Source organism: Cyprinus carpio, unplaced genomic scaffold (assembly GCF_018340385.1).
Source record: "Cyprinus carpio isolate SPL01 unplaced genomic scaffold, ASM1834038v1 S000006527, whole genome shotgun sequence".
In the NCBI taxonomy this organism is placed as follows: Eukaryota; Metazoa; Chordata; class Actinopteri; order Cypriniformes; family Cyprinidae; genus Cyprinus; species Cyprinus carpio.
In genome coordinates, this window is record NW_024879193.1 from 161,478 (window position 1) to 173,926 (window position 12,449).

The 12,449-nt window shown below is 36.8% G+C and overlaps 1 pseudogene; it reads left to right on the forward strand.

The window, feature by feature from the left end:
* The first annotated feature begins 4,316 nt into the window (after positions 1–4,316).
* Positions 4,317–12,449, forward strand: part of LOC122133887 — a 28,191-nt pseudogene continuing 20,058 nt past the window's right edge.

Consider the following 12,449-nt stretch of genomic DNA (forward strand, 5'->3'; position numbering starts at 1 on the left):
CTCATCAATGGATCCTCTGTAGTGAATGGGTGCCGGCCAGAACAGCGTGATAAAAACATCCCAATAATCCACAAGTAATGCCACAACCACTCCAGTCCATCAAGTAATCTTGTGAAACTGAAAAGCTGCATGTTTGTAATACTTTTTTTTTTCCCACTAAGGAAACAACAAACATCATCTACACTTTGGATGGCCTGAGTGAGTACATTTTAATTTTTGGGTGAACTATTCCTTTAAAAAATCGCTACCGGTAGCATGACTTTGTTTTTTAGGGGGGACTATACAAAACATACGCATCCTGATTTTGAAAACTCCATGAAACCTGACAATCAGATTAGACCTTGCCAGATTAAGAGAGTTTTTTTCCTTTCTTTTTCTATTCAGTATGCATTGTGTTAACAGACAGTGGGTGTTTCGTCTGAGGCTACAGTACGACTAGGCACCAGGTCAGAAGTTAACAGGTTAGTTCACCCCAAAATGAAAAATTAGCCCCAACATTACTCACCCCCAAAGGCATCCTAGGTGTATATCACTTTCTTCTTTTCAGACGAATCCAGTCAGAGTATATAAAAAAAATTGTCTTTGATCTTTCAAGCTGTTTTTTATGGCAGTCAGCGGGTGTTTGCAATGCATCAGTCCAAAAGAAGTGAAATAAAAAAACGCCCATCCATTTAAAAAAATGTCTCACACGGCTCCAGGGGGTGAACATAGTCCTTCCTGTATGCGAATCAAGCATTTTTTGTAAGAAAAATATCCATATTCAAAACGTAATAAGAAAAATCTGATAGGTAGCACTTTTCACAACCGAAATTATGATACCATAGCGAACAACTTGACCTAACTTGAACCACGCCTACAAAACATGTCATTCTACTGACGACTGCTTCTCTAATCTTGTGGATTTCAATGCGGGATTCATAAAACGCTTGCTGTTGTTTAAAGATGGAGCAGTATCCTGTTTATATTGGACCAGCTGCTAAACTGAATCACAACCAGTGTAGTATGATAATAATAGATGTTTATATTTTAATATGAGCGTACAGTCAAAATACATGAACTATTGAAATAGGTGCATCGTTTCCGACCCCGATGTACACCGTAGACCAATCACAACAGCCTAGGCCAAACTGGACCAATCAGAGCAGGCTCACGGAAAGGAGGGGTTTAGAGAAACTGAATCTTTTTGAATCTTTCTGACCTTGCATGTATGTAATCCTATTGTAGGAGACTCCCAAAACAATAGTTAGGAACTGTAAAAATGGCAATAATAGGGGCACACTTTAAAAATATGTATTGTAATTGAAATCTAGAGACACAAAATTTATAAAGTTGTAATATAATAAAACCTTAAATGTGAATTCTTGGATGTTTTCTTTTCCACCATCTGAAAGAAGACAAGTTATGGAAGCAAAAAAGTCCAAAAAGTGAAAAAACTAGTATTTTTTGCCTTAAACGAGTGTACAAGCTGACAGAAAGGAGTGAGTGTGTATTAAGAAGGCTCAATTTGCCGTGTGTAAAGTTTAACTTTGCCAAGTGTCCTTTGCACAAGATATTTCAGATGGACTCTCTAAAGGACCATGCTGTTTTTCTTCATTTTTCACACCCCCCAAAAAAATGCCTAATAGGAGGTCATGCAGTGCAGATTGTTTCAGAGCAGGCAGTCGTTAGCTCAGTCAGCGAAGAACTCTGGACATGGTTCATGACACCATAAGCTGCCCTAAGCCATCCTCTCAAAAAAAGAACACATCACATAAATTCCAGGAGGATGACATCGTTTTGCTCAAGGATTACAGACGGATTTCTCCAGTATGCTCAGCTGGATGTGTGATTGCGCACCTCTCCGTTGCCAACACAAGGAGACCTTGTTCTCAAAGTCACATGCAGGAATAAATTGACGGAGACCCTCGATTAAGCAATACAATCGTCCCCATCTTTCATTGGCTTTCTCTGTGAAGTTTCCTGCAACGTACTTCACTGCAATGCCAAGTTCAGAACAATATCGTTACAGTCGAACCAACAATGCAACACTGTTATTTTCTTTGCAGTGGTATGCAGTGCCAACAATCCCATCATTTCCAATGTTGAGAGACAGTTTTCCTGTAGGAGAATACAGACACCTTGTAGATACAGTATGACAAAGAAAAAATCACAATGCTCATTATAACAGCTGTAGGAGCGGAGGGTCAATCCTTTCAAATATAAGTAGCCAATTGTCCCTCATGCAGTAGATGCATGTTTCAGATCTTTTTTGCTGTGAAAGCTTCACTGATTTCCATGAGAGTAAACTTAAGAATAACTTATATATTGTTAGTTTTCCAATACAATTTTCACTCAGAAATTGCTATTAGATTTCACAAATAATTAAAAGGATTTTGCCAAGAAACACAATGAATTAAATGCATTTTTGAAGTAGAAAAAGTAAATTATTTTCCTTGAAAGAAATTATCACTTTAATAATCTTTTGTTTACAGTTTGAAAAAATCATTTTTTTGCCACTAAGATGACTGCCTTGCCTTGATACAGACTTTGTTACAGTGGACCAAAGGAACAGGTTTCAGTTTGTATTAAATATTAAAAATACTTTGACATTTTCTATTCTAAGAAAGGGCTCTGCAGAGCTGTTTTTTTAAATGAAAATATTCAAAATATGTTATCACTTATGTTCCACAGAGGACAATTTTTTAAAAAGACAAATCTTCAAAATATTTTCTTTTATGTTCCATAAAAAGAAGAATGACATAATAAAGGTTTGGAACAACATGATAGTAAGTAAATGATGACAGAAGTAGCATATTTTCTCTTTAAATAAAAACAGAGGACAAATACTGACATACAGTAAGCAGAGCTTATAAAAATGAATGATGATCTTTGTTCTCTAAAAAGATAATAAATCTTTGAGTTAATATCCAGACATCTGATTGAATGTATTGGAAACCTCAACAATTACTGTCTCAGAGAAACGACTGAGATATTAAGAAATTCAGATGTCCAGAAGTTGAGAGAGACTTAAAGGTAGAGGGAGATCCTGGTAGAGAGGAAGAAGGGGAAAGTAGGAGGGACAAGAGAAAGAAAGAAAGAGAGCAACTGTGTGTATCTTTCAAGAGAGAGGGTGGGTTGGGTTAAACTGGCCACTTAAAAAGACGCCGACTGTGGTTTGCTCTGTGCCTGATTTAACAGGGGAAAGGGAGGAGAAGGACACAGATCGAAAACAACCACAGGACAGGAGCATCCAGCAGTGAGTGTGTCAAGACGGATCCTCTGGAAACTTTCATTCCTGCACTCTTCCCGTTCCTCACGTCGCAGCTGTGGTTCATTATGTACCGGGCAGTGGTGCTGCTGACTCTCATCAGCACGTGCGTAGCTCTGAAACCTGAATGGAAACCAGGGGATTATTTTATGACAGAGGCTGGGGCTGAGAGCTTTGGTGAGCGACTGACACAATCAACTGCCGAGGAGGTCTTCTACTTCAGCAAACAGAAGCCAGCTGGAACTACAACACCAACCTGACAGATCACAATTCGGCAGCTGCAGGTACTGTGAACGAATGGTTTTACAGACACCTAGTAACACTGCTTGTAGTCTGACACAGCTACAACTGCACAAAACTTGATGCATAACACGATCCACCATTAACTTGCATGTGGAAAACGGGTTGAATTCAAGCAGCGTGGTTCTGCTATAAAGCCTTTTTTTTTTGCATAAAGGACTGATAAATCAGCCATTTCAACAGCTCTTTAGACTGCCTGTAATAATTTAAAAAGCTTACAACAAAACACCACACTTACAAGGCTTCCACTGGGTTTTATTATGGAGTTTGGGGACTCCTGTAAAATTTCACTAAATTGAGCGAGCAAGAATTGTGAGATTACTGTGTAACACTTGTGTTAAAGGACGTGACTATATTACAAGACTATACACTGTATCCATGGCCGTCATCCTTTCCTTGGTCTTTCTCAGTATATGAGAAGTTGGGTTAAGTTTGAGTCAAAAAGATGCAGCAGGTATTTATATAAAAAAGAAGGTAATCCAAGAATTCCTATTAATAATCCAAAAGGTAAAGGTAAAGGTAAATACACACAGCTTTGTACACAAAGAAACGACTGACAACCTCAATGAACAAACAGGGTGCTATTTATACACACACTGGAATAAGTAGGGACTAAAGGAGCATATACAAGTGTAACTAAAACAGAAACCACAAAAACAGACATTCTGTATAAACTAAGAAAAACAAGAACTAAAAACCAAACCAGACCTACGTACACAGAGTGTAACACCAGTAATTAAGAAGTGGAAGGGAAAGGTGATGGTGAGCCATGGAATCGGAAAACCTGAGGCAGAGCTGCTGGTGGAGACCAAGAAGGCCAGGACCAGCGGCGACATCACAGGCTCAGAGGACTGAGGTGAAGCCAGTTGGGACGGAGGACAATGGTGGAGCCAAGGGAATGGAGGACCATGGTGACACCAAATGTGGAGCCTCATTAGCTGGACAGGCTTAGCTGAGGAGAAGGTCTAGGGTCCCAGACAGAACCGGGCAGTCTAACAAGCCAGACAGAACTGGTGGAAGAGGAAGGGCTTTAGAAGTGTGGCATCGAGGTTGGGACTTAAAATTCAATACAGACAGTCAATATCAATGCTGTCAAGGAGAAAACCCATTGATAATGTTGAAATCCTATTTTGGGACTGGTTTCCTTTCTTTCAAATGTTGGGGCATTTCATAGTGGCAAAAGTCCCAATCAGACAGAAGTTATGCAATCAGATCACATTTCCAATTTCCCAATATTGATAACTACGGAAGAGGATTAGGGCCAAGCAATAATAAAAAAATTAATCCATCTCGAGATTAAAGGTCATTAAAATTTTGAAGAAAAAACTCTTTCAATTTAAAAAAAAAAAAAAAAAAACTCTTAATTTTTTAGAAATAAAAATGTTTGAAAAATAAACTCATTAAATGACAAGAAAAAAACTCATTAAATTTTGAGAAAAAAATTAGAAATAAAATGTTGAGAATAAACTTGTTAAATTACGAGAAAAAACTCATAAAATTTCGCGAAAAAACAAAAAAAACTCATTAAATTTGGAGAAATAGTTCAAATAAAATGCTGAGAATAAATTTGTTAAATTACAAGAGAAAAAACTTGTGTAAATTACAAGAAAAAACTCTTTACATTTCGCGAGAAAAAAGGCAAAAAATAAAATATTGAGAATTAACTCATTAAAATTAATCACATATGTAGTGGAAAGTGGAATCATCAATTGCATAACAAATGTTTAATAATAATGTATCAATTGGCTAGGTTTTAGTGTTTACTACAATAAAATCCATTGTAAATATTAAATTTGTGGATTGCCGTGAAAAAGTATTGAACTGGATTGTTGTTTGCACAGTGGTTTCTCCTGTTTTCCGCATCAGTGGTGTTGAGAAAATGGCAGCACTGTTTCCTCTGCCCTTAAACTAGCTTAAATCATCGCAGAGTCTGTAGTTTGATAAAGGGTAGGCAGGCTATAGGGAGAGATTTGTTGTCCCAATAAGGCAGCATCTAGGATATATAATAATTGTAATAAATAAATCGTTTACACTCTATGTTTATATTGCATCCTGTTAATGTACAACAATACTGAAGTGCAAAGAGTATCATCATTATTTATAAGTATAAATAGCATCAAATTAGCTACTATTTACAATCTTTGAAAAGATCTGCTACTTTTTATAACGTGAATAGAATGGCTATTTTCACTTAGTGTAAATAGTACATAATCACTATTTTCACCTGTAATAGCATCTATGTATGGCAGGGGTGTCCAAAGTCCGACTGCGGGCCAAATATGGCCTGTGGATGAATTTCAAACAGCCCGCAGCTTGTCTATTGAAATTTGCTCATATGCGCTGGTCATTTCTTTAGCGCACAAGAATTCATGCAATGCACCAAAAGCGGAAGAGCACTACTTATGTGTAGTGCGCTGCATGACCCATTATTCACTCCTGCATAAGACCCAGCGCAAAGAAAGCTATTTAATGGACGATGTTATGGTGTGGTACCAATAAATGCTTTATTTGAAAAAAAAAAACAAAAAACAAATTATAAATAAATTATAAAATATAAAACACTATGTGTCTAAATTAAAAAATAAACTGACAACACCAATAAATTTAATAAAAAAAGGTCACAGTTAAAAGTAAGTTTCAGTTTGTTAACATTAGTTAACTAGATTTGTTAAAATGAACTAACAATGAAAAATACTTCTGAAGCATTTATTTCTTAGTTACTGTTAAATTTAACATTTACTAATTATTAAAAACTAACATGATTACTATCAAAAATACCTTAATATTATTCATTGGTGACCTGAGAACATGAACTAACAATGAACGGTTTGCTACAAAATTAACAAAGATAAAAAAATACAGAAGTAATGTATTCTCATTGTTATTTAATAGGATAGTTCCCTAAAAAAAAAAAAAATTTTGTCATCATTTACTTCCCTCCCTTTATGTTGTTTGGAACCTGTATGAATTTTTCTTCTGTTGAACACAAAAGAATATATTTTGAAGAATGAGAGTAACCAACAGTTGAAGGTAGCCATCGATTTCCATATTTATTTATTTATTTGGATACAATGGACTTTAATGGCTACCAGGAACCGATTTGGTTTATCAACACTCTTTTAGGTTTGAAAAAACTGGCGTGAGTAAATTTTAGGTGAACTATATCTTTAATGCATTAACTAACGGGACCTTAATTGTGAAAAAGTTACCAATATATCAGCCAATAATGGATACAATACCGAATATTATTTATTCCCTATATACTTTCTTTTCTTTGCAACAGCGAAAGGCTTCTCGATCACATCTGCAATGGAACCTTTGATCTAGGAACAGAGAGGAGTCCAAGATTACTGGATCTTAGCGGATCTGTTTGGGTTTAATAAGTAGAGATTGCCTCAGGGACATATGAGGGCTTTTGAGGTATCCAAAGATTTAAAAACAAAAGAAAATTTTTTCAAAATAGTTTTTCTAAATTTGACTGGTAACCAGTTTAGTGAATTAAGAATGGGCGAAGATGTGATCGAACCTCCATCTGCCTGTCAGCAACCTTGCAGCAGCAGATTTTTTCGACCATCTGGTAAACGCATTATAGAGGACTGACTTATACCATAGTATAGGTGAATTACAGTATCTAAACGAGATAGAACAAACAAGTGAATAATCTGTTCAAACTGTATTTATAGAGAGTAAAGATTTGATTTTTTTTGATAAAAAGCTGTAAGTGGGAGAAACTTGATTTGATCACGGCACTAATTTGTTTTCTCAAAACCCAGGTTGCAATCAAAAGAACACCAAGATCTTTAGCCCAGGATGTAAAGCAGGAAAGAGAGATGACCGAAATGAACGGCACAGCACCCCCCCCCCCCCCCCCACCCCCCCCCCCCCCCCCCCCCCCCCCCCCCAGTCTTTTCATATGACTTTAAAACCAAAGAAAATGATTTTCAGTTTTTTTTTTGTTTTAACACTAAAAGATTCTGCTTTAACAGCGGCTTTACAGCTCTCCAACCTGGAAAATCAAGGTATTGTGGTCAACCATATCACAAATGCCAGAGCTTAACTATCTGAAAAAGCACCCAAAGCCACAGCATTCCCTTTATCTGTGTTTTTTAGTAAAATATAATTTACCAACTTTTAAAAGTGCATTTATTCCGTGCTGTGTTGAGACTTTATTTTTCAAAATAAATTATTTGACACACAAATGGGACTGCAGCTGGGTCAACACAGTTTTTCTCAAGAATCTTAAAAAAAATGGCAAGTTTGATATAGGCCTAAATTATTAAATTTGAAGAAATCAAGATTGGGCCTCTTTAAATAATGGAGTTACTGTAGCTGTTTTTAGGCAGTCAGGAACAACCCCAGTAATTAGACTAATATTAAAATAGTTATACTGGGTAGAAGAAATTTTAAGTTTTATAACATCTCAGCCATGGTGAAAACAAACTGTTTACTGGATCTGCTTCTCCATCCCAATCTGTGTTTAAATGATAAAGCACTTCAGTTTAGTTGGAAACAGAAAAAACAGAAGTTGATATAGACTCTGAACAAAAGTTTGACCGGATGCCAATGGGATGAATCCATAGGCAAGGTGGTGTAAACATTGCTCACACACACACACCACACACACACACACCACCCACACACACACACACACAACACACACACACACACACACACACAAACACGCATGCCTCCTCCAGACAGCTGTTTCAACACGGTTTCACAGCTGTCTCAACAGTCACTCACAGCTTTTCAAATGGGTGCTGGCACCGCTTACGGCTCAAATTCGCCGCTCAACATCTGAACCAAACCTCAATACAAAAAGCTGTAAAAAGAGTTGATAGAGAGCTGGGCAGAACCTGAGCGATGCCTGGTGTGATGTCTATTATTTTCTGACACATCAAACGAGGTGATCAAAGAGCATCTCTATTGGAGGCGGTAGGCGCAAGGCCAGGTTTGTTCCTTTGAGCGGGACTCAGCCCTTACTGTGTATGAAGATAAGCAGCACTGTATCAAAGCATGTATGTACCCGTCGCACTCATTCCCCACGAGACCGCAGTCTCAGGACCAAACTCATTGTTTTTGCTGGGAGCGGGATTTTTGGTTTCGCAGTCATCATGACTGTAGGCATCTTAGTGGTGTGCATTCAACAGATGGTTGACGGAGGTTATGCTAATGCGGCATATGCGATGATTGCTTTTCAGGCCCCTGTTGTTGACTGCAGCGATTTTAGAATAACACAAGCAAGAAGTCCGCTTATGTCTGCAAATCAAATTAGAAGAGAAAGTGAAATTTCCAACTTCCAAGCAGCTTGGAAAACTTTGATTTTTGTAATGGGAAAAAAAAACTTGTCTCGGAAAGCCACGACCCCCAAATGAACCGTTGATGCGATGCATGACGTCATGTAAACATGGTGGCACCCATGCAGATAATGATTTAGTTTTTAAGCAAATAAAATGCATCAATGAAGTCAAAATTGCTGCATTACATTTATTATGAAAAATCGTTTCGTAGTGTTTTAAAATTAGGCACTTTCTGTTCATTATTCACTAAATGTACAGCACAAACTGACATGGAGAGTATTAGAACATTATTATAACTGTATTTTGTTTTTTTTCTCTCATCTGGCAGGCACCTTCAGCCAAAGCACTTAAATTTAATTTAAGTTTATGGTAACATGATACATAATTTGGATATAAATGGTGATAATTCTATCCCCTGATTTTAGGCCCTGCAAAAAAAACTGGATGAAATAATGTAAACAAACAAACTTAATTCATTTCAACATTTACCTGGCATCATACAGTCCAAACAAAAAAAAAAAAAAAAAAACAAATATATTTGATATGGATGGGGTATTGATTGCAGTTTCTTTTATTTGTCTTCTCCATTCTCAAATATTTTGATTGAACTTTAACAAAACATATCATTTCATTAGTCACATTATCTAATTTCTATACATAAAATTAGACAACAGATTAGAAGTACACAAAATTAACTGCTCTGGATTCTCCAACTTAAGTCATATTTAGAGATTTTTTTTTTTACAGTAGCATAGTTTATTTAATTATTGTGGATACTTGCAAAACCAACTGAATTATTATTTAGAGAGTGCATCCAGTAGAACCGCAATGGTTTGAAATTAGGCCTAAATCAGATGTCAGAAATCTGATCTGTCCCAGATGTCTGGGGAATTAAAATCTGAAATGTTTATGTAATGGCATCCCTAGAGTCCTGCATTATTCCTGCCGCGAATTCCAGACTCCTTTACTTCCTGCAATAGCCCATAACAGTAGAAAACACTCTTTCTCTTCCCCTCAGTTTCTGTGGCAAGGTGGCCATGTGTAGCGCCATAATTTTCATGTTCTGCTTTTAGTGAGGCAAGGAGGCGGGAATAAGTCAAGAGGCTTTTAATTAGCCTCTTACAATAAAGCTCCGCCAGAAAAGACTCCTTTTTAAAAAACAGTTTTCAAAACACCAAAATGATGTTGAAAAGAGTACAATCTGCTCGGAAAACCTCACATTCCGACTTTATCATCACAGCCTTCCGATTAGCGAAGAGGGACGTGTTTGGGAGGTTTGACAGGATGTTTCAGAGCCAAGCCAAAGCACACTAGCCTGAGCTTCATCACCCTTTTTATGGTGTCAGGCACAAGTCTTGCCATTATGATGTTACTGTTTCCTGTCCAACCTTCCGAAACCTTGCAACCTGTTCGGCACACTTCTCATCACATTCTTGCATAAACCATGACAGAACAAATGGGACCTTGAAAGAGCAGGTGTAAAAAACAAGACTCTAGCCGTCCCTTTATAGCTCGGGGAAAACTGAGTGTGAAGACATGCCAAGTGAAGGACGAGAGATAAATAGATATAAATGCACATGTTGCCAACCACTTTGTTTCTCAGTGAGTGGAAGCTCACCCTCCCGCTTCCGGGTCAACAAAGTTGTCCCCTCATGCACTAATGAAGTTCAAACCGCTGTGACAGGGTCATCCGCGCCTCTGCTTTATCATCAACAGCAAACGTGATGCTGTGGGTCAAACGGCCACACAGAAGGGGTTTAAACATCAAGTAAGAGTGATGCACTCAGACCCGGATACAATTAAAACCCTTTAGGAAGATGTCATTAGAAATCTACGGAATTTTTAACAAAAACGAATGTTAAAAATTCTAGCGTAAACCATGCTGGTTGCTTTACCATACTTCTGGATAAAAAAACAAAAACAACCCAATAAAATTTATGTTATCATTTTTTAAAAATAATTGTTTGTTATTTTTATCCGTAAAATCTATTTTTATGTCTTTTAATACCCTTTTTTTTTTGTGGAGTAAAGAGTATAAACCACCTTTCTTTACCACCAAAAAATATATTATTAAATAGTTTTAGGGTATGTTGTTTTTTGTGAGCGAGCTTTATGCACATCATTAGGTGATGTTTCATTTTTCTGTTGTTTGTAGTTCAAGGGGTTGGGGCGGGGGGTTTTCTTGACACTATTTTTAGTGTTTTTGGGTGTCTTCATTTTTAGGTGTGTGTCCTTGAGGAATTAAATTTGTTTTTATTTTTTTTTTTTGAATTAGGGTGTCTGTTACAAATCTTCCTGAAGGAGTAAAGACAAAAAGTAACTCGTACTCTCTAAAAAGTAATGATAAATCTTGCAGTTCGCACACATGAATTCAGAATCTTCTTTGTTTTCCTTAAGGAAATAGTTCACACCAACAAGTTGGGGAGAGGGAAAAAATGTTTCTGTCCCATTAAATTTAATTACCCTTATGTCGGCTTCCACACACCACTGAGACACCCTGCAAAAGCACAAAAATGGAAGAAGACGAAAAAAAATTTTTTGGTTTGACAAGAAATCGAGTTTTTTCTGCACCTTCCATAGACAGCAAGGGTCTTCGAACCAAAACGGTTTTCAAGGCACAGAAAAACAGCAATTATATTTTTATTTTGGCATTGTAAAATAATCAGGAACCTATCTACCTTTAAACAGTTCTTGCAGGTTCGTGTGCTATCATTTAGTGAAGGATCATAACATCAGATTCATTTTCAACATTGCAACACACTTGTGATTCTTTTGAGGAGGTGGTCCATGAAAAAAAGGAATCAGTTGTAACGTGAATTGGTCCAGGGAATGGTTTGGTTTTTTCAGGCAAAGCTCACAAGAACAATTCAAAATAATCTATTTTGTTTTTCTTATCACATTCATTTGGACGGCAAAATCACCGTCCTCAAACTTGTGTGACATATTATGAAATGTTTTGCGATTTATGAAGCGCAGTCTTTGATTGTGAACAAAGCATGGTATTGTATATGGCAGGACCACGGGTCGTTTTTTTTTTGAAATAGAACTAATCATCTCCACTTCAGATCTTTTTTTTTTTCTTAAAGAAATGCTTCACCAAAAAAAAAAAGTGGAAATTCGGTCAAACATTTACTCACCCTCATGTCATTTCTAAAACATTGTAGAAGAACTTTCTTTTTAATTTTGTGAACACATTTTTTTAAAACACATAAAAAAAGATACAGTATATTTTGGATGAATTGCCTCAGTATGAATTTTTGGGCTTAATACAATGGAGGGGTCCAATGAGTTTGAGTTTCCTCAAAATCTTCTTTTGTGTCTGAGAAGGAAGAGAAAATGAAAAGAAAAGAAACTGAACAACTGGAGGGAAGAGGGGAAGGAGAGAGAGTGGAGAAGTGAGTAATGTTAAAATCTTTGGTGAAAGAGCTTTGAAAATAATCAGTGACAAAAAATGCCAAAATATCCAACTTTCAATTCTATTTCCCACATCACCTCAACCCAAAAAAACAAAATATAACCCTAAGTTCTCTCAAAATACACCAGAGTGTTGTGCGAATCAGTGATCCATGACCAATATAAGCCACATTTCTCCAGGCCAATGA